This window comes from Xyrauchen texanus, chromosome 12, assembly GCF_025860055.1.
Source record: "Xyrauchen texanus isolate HMW12.3.18 chromosome 12, RBS_HiC_50CHRs, whole genome shotgun sequence".
Taxonomy (NCBI): Eukaryota; Metazoa; Chordata; class Actinopteri; order Cypriniformes; family Catostomidae; genus Xyrauchen; species Xyrauchen texanus.
Window position 1 is genome coordinate 794,302 of NC_068287.1, and position 13,829 is coordinate 808,130.

At 40.1% G+C, this 13,829-nt stretch overlaps 1 long non-coding RNA gene across 1 annotated transcript; it reads left to right on the forward strand.

The window, feature by feature from the left end:
* Positions 1 to 2,202: 2,202 nt before the first annotated feature.
* Positions 2,203 to 3,482, forward strand: LOC127653395 (uncharacterized). Its single transcript, XR_007971799.1, has 4 exons — positions 2,203 to 2,326; positions 2,435 to 2,497; positions 2,882 to 2,987; positions 3,193 to 3,482. It is a non-coding gene; the product is annotated as an uncharacterized LOC127653395 (long non-coding RNA).
* Positions 3,483 to 13,829: the final 10,347 nt, after the last annotated feature.

Consider the following 13,829-nt stretch of genomic DNA (forward strand, 5'->3'; position numbering starts at 1 on the left):
CTTTTCATTGGTAAAAGTTCATTTAGTCTTGCTATCTTGTTTATAGTTTAGTCTTGTGATTGGTTGTCTTATGTAAAACAGTTAAAGGATGGGCAAGGAGGAGGCGAGAACCGGCTTGTCAATATAAATCATAATTTAATGAAAACTCAAACCAAAAACACATAAACAAACACACATGATGGACATGCCCGTAATTCTCTCTCTCTCGAACAATCGTCACCGGGTGGGGGCACCCGCAATGAACATTTTAGAGTACATGCATGGTTTTGGTCACTTTTGAAAGGTGACACTCTGATTTTGAGTAATAGAAGTTTGAACACAATGAAATAGAAGTTTGTTTTTCCACCTGAATTTTGTTTTTGCATACAGATGCCTGCAGATGACTATAAATTGTAGCTATTAGCTTGAAAACATAATGGGATGACAGCATGAAGCCTTACCTTGTTCAAGTTCAAATTTCATAACAATACCACAAAAAATTTATATTTTACACATGTTTTTCTAAGGATACACCAGGCGTTTTACAAAAGTGCCTTTTGGATGCTCCAAAAGGACCCTTGGTAACCATGGCCATATACCTAAATAAAAAGGCTGCTACTTTTGAACGCTTCAACGTACAGTCATAATTTGGGCTCTAATGAAAGATGACACTTAGAGCTATCATATTCCATATCCAGATCCACTATTAGTTTTGCTGACACAGAGTAACTGATGCAAAAACACATTAGAGTGCCTTTTCCCTTCTTGAAACTAAACGTTGTGCATATAAAAGAGTCAAAACTAGTGCTATGGTGGAAAATGTGTTTATTCTTATATTCAACGTGTATATATCATTTTTCTTTTCGAGTATGCAAATATGTATTCGTATATGTTTATTTACTGTAAATACTGTATACTTTGGCAATGTAAAACATATATATATATACCATGTCAATACAGCTAGATCTGCAACAAACAATGAAACAAAGGTGTAATAAAACTCCACACACACAAACACAACTTATTCTTATATTCAATGTGTATATATCGTTTTTCTTTTCGAGTATGCAAATATGTATTCGTATATGTATATTTACTGTAAATACTGTATACTTTGGCAATGTAAAACATATATATATATACCATGTCAATACAGCTAGATCTGCAACAAACAATGAAACAAAGGTGTAATAAAACTCCACACACACAAACACAACTTATTCTTATATTCAATGTGTATATATCGTTTTTCTTTTCCAGTACGTAAATATGTATTCGTATATGTATATTTACTGTAAATACTGTATCCTTTGGCAAAAACATATTTTGGTAAAACATATATACATATATATCATGCCAATAGAGCTAGATCTGAAAAAAATAACGAACTAAAACCTCACACACGCACAAAACAAATACAAACAACTCCCACAAACAGTTCAAACACTCACTGAGGAAACACACGCCAAAGTTAATTACAAAATGTGTATTCATTGTTCAAACTAAAGCTTATTTATGCGGAATATACAGTAATATATGTTATAAAATACAAGAAAACACTTACTTGTCCAGAGTAATGTCTCCTCCCTCCATAAAATTTCCTCTGCCTCGGAATCAACATATGACAAATCATCCATATTTTGTTCAGAAATTTCATCTCCAGACTCATCGCTTTCACACCTTGTAGGAAATGCATTCTTCTATCACATCCTGGAGCAAAACTCTTGATTTCCTGGTCTGTTTCACCATATTTCAATCTCCAAAAGTGTAAACAGTTCCAAAATTACACTATTCAGCTTTTACACACAGACGCACAAATCACCTTGTGCTAGCAAGTAAACATTACGCACGCACTTTTTAGAAACATTCTTGAAACTTCCCACTAAAGCCGCATATCATTGTTTTCAGAATTTCATTGGCTATACGATACGCCAGTCATCCTCACACTCGGCTGTAACTGGCTTGATCTTTACACAAAGGAAAAGGGGGAGGCACTTACGTTCGACCCAGACTGTGGTTGGCTATTGAAGGCTATGGACAGGACATGGAAGCTCCTATTGGGTCAAATGAGGTGTCAATCGAAAGGTCAGAGTGCAGCATTCATTTTGATACTGGATATAGGAAATGTTTACATCTGAACTGAAGTTATTACTGATAATATGTGAAAGATTAGGCACAGCTGCCAGGTACTTTGAAATGATGCAACAAGAGTCCGTGGGTATTTATTGATGTAATAATTTGATTTCTAAAATTTTTACTTGATTTGATCATTTGGACATTTGGCAATGTAACAACACCGTTTTTGTCGGGAAGTTATGGATCAGTGGACAACTACAAGGCTTCATAGGTGAGTTGCCTAAATGTTGTTATTGTTTGTTTATATGTTGGTGGTCTGACAAAGATATAGATTGTACCTGCTGTTCTGACTGTATCTTAAAATGGTTTATATCAATAGAATCCCAAGAAATGGAGCTTTCCAAAGATATGTGGCATGTGTACCAAGCCAGGCCCGCCCGCGGTATGTTATAATCCGATGTATTTAAGCTATAGTCAAGTCAAGCTATAGTCAAGTCAAGTCATGTTATGACAAGTCTAGTTCATGTTTATATTCATGTTTTAGTTAGGATTTTTGGAGTACACGTTTGGAAAATAAACTGCAATTTCACGTCATTTTCACGGGTTCATCACGTCATCTTCATCTTCCTGTCGCTACCTGTGTCAAGCATCATTACAAGAACATGCAAATTAGCTTTTGATTCACCGCAAATGTTTGCCAGAAGTTTGCAGTAAAGCTCATTTGTATGGGAAAAAGATCAGTGGTGAATTTGCGGCAAGTTTGTAGCGAATTTGCCACGAACTCTTGATTTTCGTAAGGGTCTCTCTGTGTGGTCTGTGTTTATAGGAGGAGAAGGTCAAAGATGTGTAACATGCATAACTGTCAACATGTGGCTAACAAAATCCGGGAGACCTCTGAACCGGGGGGACAGGATGGCAGAGGCAGGCTAAATGTACATACTAAATACATACCAATTGTGCCGTTGTGATTTAATGTGCTGAGTAATGTAATTTTTCCCACCGTGTCCAATATTAAATCAGTGTGACACACTTTGCAAAAGGCTTGGCCACTGTCGATATTTCTTAGAGATATGAAATAAAATTCTTCTGTCCAGCTGTTGTTATATTAACATGTATATGTTTTTTTTTTCCCACCAGAGCACAACCTAAGTCTTCTCCTCCAATCTACCAGTGATGCTTGATTCAACTTCCCACGTCAACTACCTGTGCAGATATCAACAGCACAACTGGGTTGTTGGTTGCCAGGTTGAGGTCACAAATGGGTTGAAATTTGTATGATTGTCTATTGTTTTAGTAGGCTTCATACAAGATCTGGCAACTGGACAACCTTGGAATAATATATTGATGTGATTATTCATATAACGAGGTTTGGGCCAATCAAATTACTTGTGTTTCCCAGGAGACGTATCAAAATGGGAGGGGGGCTGGAGATAAGTGTGAAATACAGGAGACTCCCGGTAAAAAACGTGAGTGTTGACAGGTATGGTAACGTGCATGTGTATTACAGTGATGCAGCAAGTGTTTCTTGGTATGTACTGTATGTGTGTCACTTCCTTTGCGAGTGCATGTGGGTGAGCAGCTGAAGGGATCAGCTGACCTCTGACCCGACCACATGTTTATCTTCTCTTTCCTACAGTATTTTTGCCCAAGGGGTTTATCAGCTCTGTCATGAGTTGGAACAAAATCTTGTATGCTAGCTATTGACAGTATTTACGTATGTTATTGTGACTTTTAACCAGCATCCAAGAGTTAAAATTGTTTAAATTCAGACATTCAATCTTTAGACAACACTTGTATACCTCAAAATCAGTCTTTTGTCAAACATTTTTCACAAAGTGTAACAATTAGCATTTGCAGTGTCCACACTTGGTCTGATTAAATTAATGTGCCACAGTTGCCCCTGGTCTCCTCTACCCTGTGTTGCTGATATGTTATAAGAACTGTACAACTGTATAACAAATACACAATGCCTTATGTATATCGTATATTCCTTATTTACAGTTACAATTAACTTTGCATGTGCAAATATAATGTACACTTTGTAAGGGCTGTTTTATGAAAATTTCTCTTTCATAGATAATCATAATTATTATGTTAGTGATTCATCCAGGACAAATGGTTTGCATAAGCTGAGCATAAGAACATATATATTTTAGTTTTGTTTTTGTTTGAGCAACTAAATTGTTTTTGTTTTTTAAATCAACATTAACATTAAAAGTTTCACCGCATCTGAGCTGTTTTGTCAGGGCCATAATCTCTTGGAGACGCGGGCACTTTAGTCATGTGATCGGCTGGTCTTTGGTAAACCTTTAACAAGAAAATTACTCCTAAATACTGCAACAAAAATGTGCTGGGGTGCGTTTCCCGAAAGCATCGTTAGCCAACTATGGTCGCAAGTTCCGTCGTTACTAACATAGTCCAACGATTTGGTGTTTCCCGAAACCATCGTTCAAACGAACATTCGCAAACTGCATCGCAAAGTTTTGTGGTTGGAACGACAGCTCTTGACCTGTGGTTAGAAGCGTCGTTCCTTGTTAGTTTGTTGTGTCGACGTCATTGATTTCGCAGCAGCTGGGATGTGTTCTATTCAGACCTATCGACCCTATAGCCTATTTCTTTCGAAGCTTTCACCATCCACTTTAAGTGATTTGGATGACTTAAAGTCGAGGTGCTCAGGTTTTACACAATTTGCTTTCTTTATTGCAAATTATTTGAAACGATATAATAGCGTGACGATCGCAATTATTCTCCCTTCGAAGTGCACTCGAAAGGATTATTTTTGCCGGTTGGGGCGCTAGGCTTGGTTTCGTTTGTGCTGAAGAAACGGTGAGTGTGCAAGTGAGTAGCTTTGTTAAATTCCTAAAGACAAATTGTCATATAACAATATTTTACAAAAATTATTTTAGGGGTTACCCTTAAATATTAAATTGTATCTGTAGCCTACTGTAGCCTACACATATACATAACATATGCAGTGCTTAACGCTAAGGAAACGTAGGCTAATTTACATACGTTAACATAGGCTATTTAAAATATTACACACTCAAACCACAGTATTTTTTATATATAGTCAATGAATGAAGAAACATTTTATAAATAAGCAGTTTTGTGTAGTAGAATATAATATTCTCATGGCGTTATAAGAAACAAATACATATTTATTGTTTGCAAAAGTATTTAAGTGAAGTCTGCTGGGGAAACATAGGCAAATAAACAGCATTATTTATTAACACAAGTTATGTCAGATTAAATGAAACAAATAATAGAAAACACAGTATCCAAACTGTAAAATATTAGCCTACCATCCAAACATATTCTGAATTAAAAGTTCTCTGACTTCTGCTCCTGCAGGATGCATTCTGCCTTGATGTGGGTTCAAAGGATCATCATCATCATCAGAAACAGCATCTTCCTCACCATCGGCTCCAACGGCACCAACTTCCTCCTCAGGAAGCTGGACATTTTCCCTGACTGCAATGTTGTGGAGAATTGCAGTAACCACAATAACAGAACAGCTTTTGGTGGGGTTTAGCTTTAGGCCACCACTGGACTTGCTGATGCAGCGAAACGTTGTTTCCACAGTCCTATAGTCCTCTCCACTATAGAGTGTGTCCTTCCATGGGCCTGATTAAACCTTTCCTCTGCAATGGTGGCTGGATGCTGCACAGGTGTCAAGAGGTAGGGGCGAAGAGGATATCCACTGTCTCCCAGCAGCCAGCTATCACCAAAGCCACCTTCTTCAGCCATCTGGCAAATTGCAGAATTGGCCCATGCAAAAGAGTCATGTGTGCTTCCAGGCCATTTTGCCACAATGTCAGTGAACATTCCCTGGTGATCACACACTACTTGAACATTAATGGCTGGATAGCCCTTCCTGCAAATGTACAAGGGCTCATTTACCTTAGGGCTTAATACTGGGATTAGGGTTCCATCAATGATGCCAATCACTCTGGGGATGTTGTCAATATCATAGAATTGTTGATTGGCCAGCTGTATTTCCTCAGGAGTTTTGGGGAAAACCAGGATGCTCTTCATCAGCTGTAACAGCAAAGGTGTTACTGTTGTCACAGTTTTGCTGACTGAAGACTTGCTGAGCCCCAGGCCATCACCCACCACCTCCATAAAACTTCCAACAGCAAAATAACGCAGTGTAGCTAACAACTGCACCTCTGGACTTAAGGCGTAGTTTCTTCTTGTTGCCCTCTGAAGGTGTGGTTTCACTATCTGAAATAATTCAAGAATCTTGGTCCTTGGAAGACGGAATTTTCTTAAAATTGCATCATCAGATAGTGAGTCAAGAGGGGTAAAATTTGTCCTTATGTGGGCATTTATATAAACTGATTGACTTCTCAGCGCCTTCTGTGCTCCAGCTGTAAGAATCTTTGTAAAGCTGCCATTGTTGAGCACTTGAAACACACAAGTGTAACTTTTATTAGGAGAGGCATTAGTACACCTGCTTTGGATGCACCAGAGTTAATAGAAACACCTTAGCTAATAATCATTCTAAATTAATTTAATTACTACAATTCATTATTACCATCTTTGATTTGTTATAGTAATATGGTACAACATTAATATATTGTATATGTTGATTTGGTTTAAAATAGGCTTTCTGTTATTTAATATTTTTCATTCTTCTCTTAAGAGTGGTCTAAGTACTTAAGAGTGTTTTGTGTTATGTTTGGCTTATATTGTCTTTGATGATATTAATGTTGTGAATTAACCAAATTTTCATTTACTTTATGGTTTATTTATGTGATGGTAGCTTACCACTTCAAAATAAAAGTTACATTCCATATGTTTCATTATCAGGCTTGGTCACATTATTCAGGTATTTAATAAAGGATGACATGGCATGGTAAACATGCTTCAGCTTCACTCAGTAATGCCTGCATTTTTATGTGGCATTAATATACTACTTTGAGTCAAGTTACAATAGTATGCTCTTTAACTCATATTAAACTGAATGCCCAGTGTATTAGAAAAGCACTTGAAATACATATTACAAAAGAGTATATTTGGCCATAACATTTTTTATTTATTTGTATTTCAGTTCAACTGCTGAAGGGTTTTAACTTCATCACTGAAAAATAAATTGAATGCCATGCACCACACAGCTTCACCAGAGCTCCATTTGCCAGAACAAGTCTGTTTCCACCTCCCACAACAAGGACGAGGGGTTGGATTTTGGGAGGCATGAAGGCCAACAATGTAGGCAAAAAAAAAAAGAAAAAAAAAAGAGGGTTACATCTGTGGATCTGAAAAAGAAAAAGATGACATGGCTGTCAGCCACACATGATTTGACTTTCCATACTGAGTAAATAACACAATTTTCACTTACTGTCGGTTGGTAGAAACATGGTTAAAGAGGGCTTGCTGGCTTGTTGTTGCAGGAGTTCCAATTTAGCCCTCCTATAGGCCATAACCTCCTGATTATGTTGGCCTTGCTGCTCCTTCAGGGCTCTCAGTTCTCTCGTGATTCCCTGGAGTTCAGATATTTTCTTCTTCTCCGACTGAAGCAGCTTCTCACTGCAGCCACAACGTCCCCTGTTTCTCCTTTGGTGGGAGATTAATGGCTGGTTTTCTGGAATGCCAGAACGACGTTGCCCAGCACATGAGGAGGCCTCAGACTGAGGGGAGTCAGGAGAAGGGAGCAATAGCCCAAGACCAGGACTCATTGCTGATGTTCCAGGGGCAGGTTGAAGGGGGCCTGATGTTCCAGGGGCAGGTTGAAGGGGGCCTGATGTTCCAGGGGCAGGTTGAAGGGGGCCTGATGTTCCAGGGGCAGGTTGAAGGGGGCCTGATGTTACAGGGGCAGGTTGAAGGGGGCCTGATGTTCCAGGGGCAGGTTGAAGGGGGCCTGATGTTACAGGGGCAGGTTGAAGGGGGCCTGATGTTCCAGGGCCAGGGTGGAAGGGGCCTGATGTTCCAGGGCCAGGGTGGAAGGGGCCTGATGTTCCAGGGCCAGGGTGGAAGGGGCCTGATGTTCCAGGGCTCAACTTTGAATTCAAAGGCCTGGTTGACGCACATGCATCTATGCCTCCAGGGATCCCTTCCAATGCCTCAAGCCCCAGGATGGCCAAAACTTTCTCTTCCTCTGCAGTCAGAGGAGGAACGGAGTTGATACCCCCACCAGTCTTTTTTGCTTCCCTTCTACGTGCTGCAGCCCTCCGTTTTGTCACACTTGCGAAGTCCGTCCACTTTTTTCTAACTTCTTCTGGGCTGCGCTCATAACCATAGCCAGCAGCATTTATTTTTTGGGTGATTTCTGCCCAGGATTTTTTTTTATCAGCATTTGCGACACAATTTTTCAGCTTTGAAAATAGCTGGATTTTATTATTCTCCACCTCCTCCAAAAGAATTGTAACCTCATTTTTTGAAAATTGTGGTTTTCGCGTCATTTTCAGACAGGTCATATGAACACATAGCTGTATGGCAAGGGGACTTAAATAGGTAGGCTAATGATCTTAAGCAAAATATGCAACAGGTGTCCATAATATAACAATCACAGTGTTTTTAAAACCCATCATTTATTTTCATTTTAATTGTGCTGAACTATCAATATTCAATAAGAAATTAATAAATATGAAATTGTGAAATTAATAGTTATATTTTTTGGGATCAGAGAAGACAACATTGTGTTTATATATGTATATATTTTATTGTGCAAAGCATGAATGTTGAGTTGTTAACGTAATTACTCCACATCGTCACTAAGAAAGCGCAGTTGAAAAGAGAAAATAACCAAATTTACAGCAGGTGGCGATATGTGCTCATAGCACCAGTCCGCCATTAGATCGAAGAAGAAGAAGAAGAACGTCATAACGACAGCTCCAACCAATGTGGTTCAAACCATGGATCTGCGACACAGGTACCATGGTTTCGGGAAACAGTAGTGACTAGCTAGTTGATTTCTTTAAAGATGCATCGTACTATGGTAGATAAACCAGCGAGTTGCATCGTTGTATGGGAAACGCACCCCTGGGCTGTTCACTCATCACCTGCCACTTTCCAAATGAGAAATCGTTCAGTTAACAATCATCCTTCATCCATAAATGTGCTACAAAGTCTAAAAACATATGTGTGTAACTTTAAGAATTGTCACTACCAAACATATTCTCTGCAATTATATAAACAGTTTTGGGGTTTAATCAAAAATATTCTCTTTTTATGTATGTACAATTGTTCAAAGCTGCATTTGCCAGCCATGCGTTTGCTACCATTTTTGAGTTATGCTAAAAATTTGCTAAAATTGTCACTACTGAAACGTTCAATGCCGAAACAGATGATACATTTTCAGTACTGACGTGATTGTTTTGGTAGTGACTAACTGTTATGTTCAACCATTAATTTTAAGGCAATTAAAATAATTAAGGGATATGGCCATCAAAAGCTAAAATATTGTAGTTTTTAGGAAGTCATTATGATAGTCTGAAATGTGTTTCCATGTTCACTGAACACTAATCAAAATATAAAGACACCTGTTATTCTTGAGCTCAAACAGTAGAGCATCGCGCTAGCTAGTTTGATTCCGAGGGAGAGCATGAACTGATGAAATGTATACTTTGAATGCAGTGTATATCACTTTGGATAAAAGCATCTGCCAAATTCATAAAAATTAAAAAAGAAGAACAAACACAAAAGACAGTCTGCAATTTGAATATAATTGTATAACTTTATTCCACTGTTTTTATAATTATGGTTATTTATTTCCATGTACCTGTAGAATTATGTAAGGAGAAAGACACATAAAACCACCATGCCAAAACAAAAAAGAAAAAGTGAAGAAGAGAGGCTGAGAGAATACAGACAAAGATTGAGAAATGACTCAGTGAAGTATCATGAACATACACTGTAATAGATTGGTGTAATTAACAGGTAGAGATTGCCATCTCGTGGCTCAGTATTGCAAATGCAGTAATTATATTACGGTTTATTATAGAAACGAGTTTTGACGTTTCCTGAGCGAACCGGCTTCGGTAGTTTGGAAGTCTGTATTAGGATGTTGAAGAGTAAAGACGTTTGAGAACTTCTTCCTTGGTCTGATTATTGTCCTGAACACAAAACACTACAAATGGCGACGAGGATATTAAACGAATGCCATTGCGGCACTGCATTGTAAAAGGAACCGTACACTGGTCGTGGAAAAAGGAAAATACGTTTTTTTCGAAGGAACCAGGCACGTGTGGATTAACAGTTAGCAGTTAGCCTCGGAAAAAAAAAAATCTAAAATGGCTGTGCCAGTCGGTCGCGTGGATGAATACAATGACGCGAAGGAGGATTTTGAGTCATATCTGGAACGTCTGGAACAGTGGATGTTGGCAAATGAAATCAAGGATGAAAAGAAGGTGTGTGTGTTTCTCTCTGTGATTGGGGCGGATGCTTATAAATTGTTGAAAAATCTGGTGTCGCCGACCGTACCGAGTACTATGGAGTATTCTGATCTGGTGAGAGCACTGAGCACACATTACAAGCCAGCACCGATTGTAATCGCGGAACTTTTTCGGTTCCAAAAGTGTAACCAGAGAGAGGGGGAAACTGTCTCTGATTATGTGGTAGCTTTGAAGCAGTTATCAGCTACTTGTGTGTTTGGACAGTATTTGGATGATGCGCTGAGAGATCGTTTCGTGAGTGGATTACGCTCGGATGCAGTGCAGCGCAGATTGCTGTCTGAAAAGGATCTGACTTTCCAAATAGATTGTGAGATTGCAGTAGCAATGGAGCTGGCGTCAAAGAAATCAATGGAGTTTTCTGGACACAGCCAGGCTCATCAGGTAAATGCCTTGTCAAGTGCAGGTTTTTCTGAAAAGGGGAGAAAAGGACAGTTTAGACGACATGATAATAAAGCTCAAAGCAAAGGCCAAAAAGGAGAAAAAAGTAATTTTGGGACATCACAGACATGCTACCGATGTGGTGGAAGACACTCAGCACGTGACTACAGATTCAAGAATGAAAAGTGTCATTCCTGCTCCAAAATTGGACACATAGCACGTGCATGTAGAAAAGGAAAAGCCATTTCTCAAACTCAGTATGTGGAAGCTGAAGGAAATACATCCAGCGGGGATGAAGAGGCTGAACTTTTTGGAGTGTATGCATTATATTCCATCTCAAGCTGTGAAAAGGGGTACACTGTGGATGTCACACTGGTTGATAAGAGCACAACAATGCTGCTGGATACAGGGTCAGCTGGGTCAGTGATCTCAGAGGATTACTACCAGACAAATCTGAACCATTTCCTGTTAAAACCAGCCCCCAAGTTAAAGCTGAAATCATATTCAGGCCAATGTATCGCTGTTCTAGGATACATCAAGATACCAGTGCAGTATGAAACACAGAAAGTTACCTTACCTCTTGTTGTTGTGAAGGGAAGTAGACCAGCTCTGATTGGTAGGAACTGGCTTAAGGAACTACACCTGGACTGGAAACAGATTTTCACAGTGCACAGGGTGTTCACACAGGCAGAGTGGACCCCAGGAGTCAACGAGGTGTTACAGCGCCACAAGGCAGTTTTCTCTGAGAAACAAGGCTGCATAGAGGGTTTTAAAGCCAAAATCCGCATAAAACCAGGCACTACACCAATCCTTTGCAAAGCTCGCCCTGTTCCTTATGCATTAAAGGAAGCAGTAGAGAAGGAGTTGGACAGGTTGGAGAAAATGGAGGTGATTTCAAAGACTGAAATGAGCAAAGCAGCTATTACAGCAAAGTAGGGTGTTGGTGCATTACAACACACGGTTGCCACTCCGGATTGCCTGTGATGCGTCACCCTGTGGAGTAGGGGCGGTAATTTCCCATGTCATGGACAATGGAGAGCAGTGGCGGCTGCTGGTCTTTCAAAGAGGGGAAGCTCATTTTCGGCCTACATTATAAACTTATTTACCCTATTTTTTGCACTAAATCAATCTTAGGTGTTGATCTGCCCTGCTGTTTAATTCTAATTTTTTTCCTCGTAAGGAAGACTTTCAAATGGCTTCGCCAAAATCAGGTCGACAATATTAGCACCGCCTGCCATCGTGCGCAGTTTCACCCGTATGACGCTAGCCTAGCCTACTATGAATGAATGAATGAACGAACGAACGAACGCTCTAAAACAAAATATATTAAACTTGGTAAAACTGAAACAAGGAATGTGGTGTATAATTGTGTGAAATGTATTATGCAAATTGACTAGCAATTTCGCCAAACAAATATAAAGAAATAGGTTGCAGCAGTTTGTCTTTCGACTACACTTGAGAAATCTGCGATGGGACGGAGCGCGAAATAGCTTCAGTGACTTCTTATAGTACAGATTCGCTGTCAATCAAAAGGAGATGCAGTCTTTCGACAGATCCTCCAATCATCACGCGGAAGCCCGGAGTCCGGGCCAGCCCACTCCTCATTCACCCCCAGAGACGCTGAGCATCCGTGGGCGGGACATAATCGCAGCATTTATCCAATGACCATCTATTTTCGGAGCACTGAAAAAAACTGTTCAGAGCAGCCCCATTGAAGTCAATGGACGCTCGGCTTCAACAGTGAAATGCACTGACGCTACGGGAATGTATGAGAAGTAAATCGAGTCAGCCGACCTGCTATATGTAATGTAGCTGATTCTGAACGAACTCGTCTTCGAGATGAACGTGTTCTAATGCATTTTTAGTCAATAAATTGTTTACACAATAGTACATATTTGACCATTATTTTTTTGACATTATAGGGGAAGCTGAGCTTCCCTTGCAGTCTTAAAGAAATCCCCACTGATGGAGAGGAACGGCCGGTAGCTTTTGCATCAAGGACGTTAACGGAGGCTGAAAGAAAATATGCCCAAATCGAGAAAGAGGCACTGGCTATCATCTTTGGAGTTAAGAAATTCCATAAATACCTCTATGGGAGGAAGTTCACACTGATTACAGATCACAAACCGCTGTTAACTATCCTTGGACCAAAGTCAGCAGTTCCAACGTTGGCAGCATTAAGGATGCAACGCTGGGCTCTCATCCTCATGGCATACAGCTATGATATTGAGTACAGGAGATCAGCTGATCATGCAAAAGCTGATGCTCTGTCTCGCCTACCCACTGCCTCATTCGACAACACAGGAGAAGAGGGAGGTATTTTTACTTCTCACACATGGAGGAACTACCAGTGGGTGCGAAAGACATTGAGAGAGCTACTTTAAAAGATCCTACACTGAACAAAGTGTGGAGCTACACAATGAATGGCTGGCCCAGTCATGTTCAGGAGGAAGCACTGCGGCCTTTTTTTCATACGCAGGCAGGAGTTGTCAGCGGAACAAGGTTGCATTCTTTGGGGCCAGCGAGTCATCATACCCCCAGGTTATCGACAGCGTTTACTGGAAGACCTTCATCATGTGCACCCAGGTATCTGCCGCATGAAAGCTCTCGCTCGCAGTTACATGTGGTGGCCTGGCTGTGATGGGGAAATTGAAGAGCTGGTGAAAGGTTGTTCTATCTGCCAAGCTGTTCAGAAAATGCCAGCAGTCGCACCGCTGCACCACTGGAGGTGGCCGGAAAGAGTGTGGCAGAGAATTCACATTGATTTTGCAGAGAAGGATAAACAGTATTTTTTGGTGGTTATTGATAGCCATTCAAAGTGGTTAGAAGTTTTCCCCATGTCTTCCACCACATCTCAAAACACCATTGTAGTGCTGCGAAGCCTGTTCTCTGCGTATGGACTGCCAGAAGTGTTGGTCTCAGATAATGGTCCACAGCTGGTGTCGAGGGAGTTTACACAGTTTCTGGAGGGAAACGGTATCAAACACACTGCTGTACCTGCAT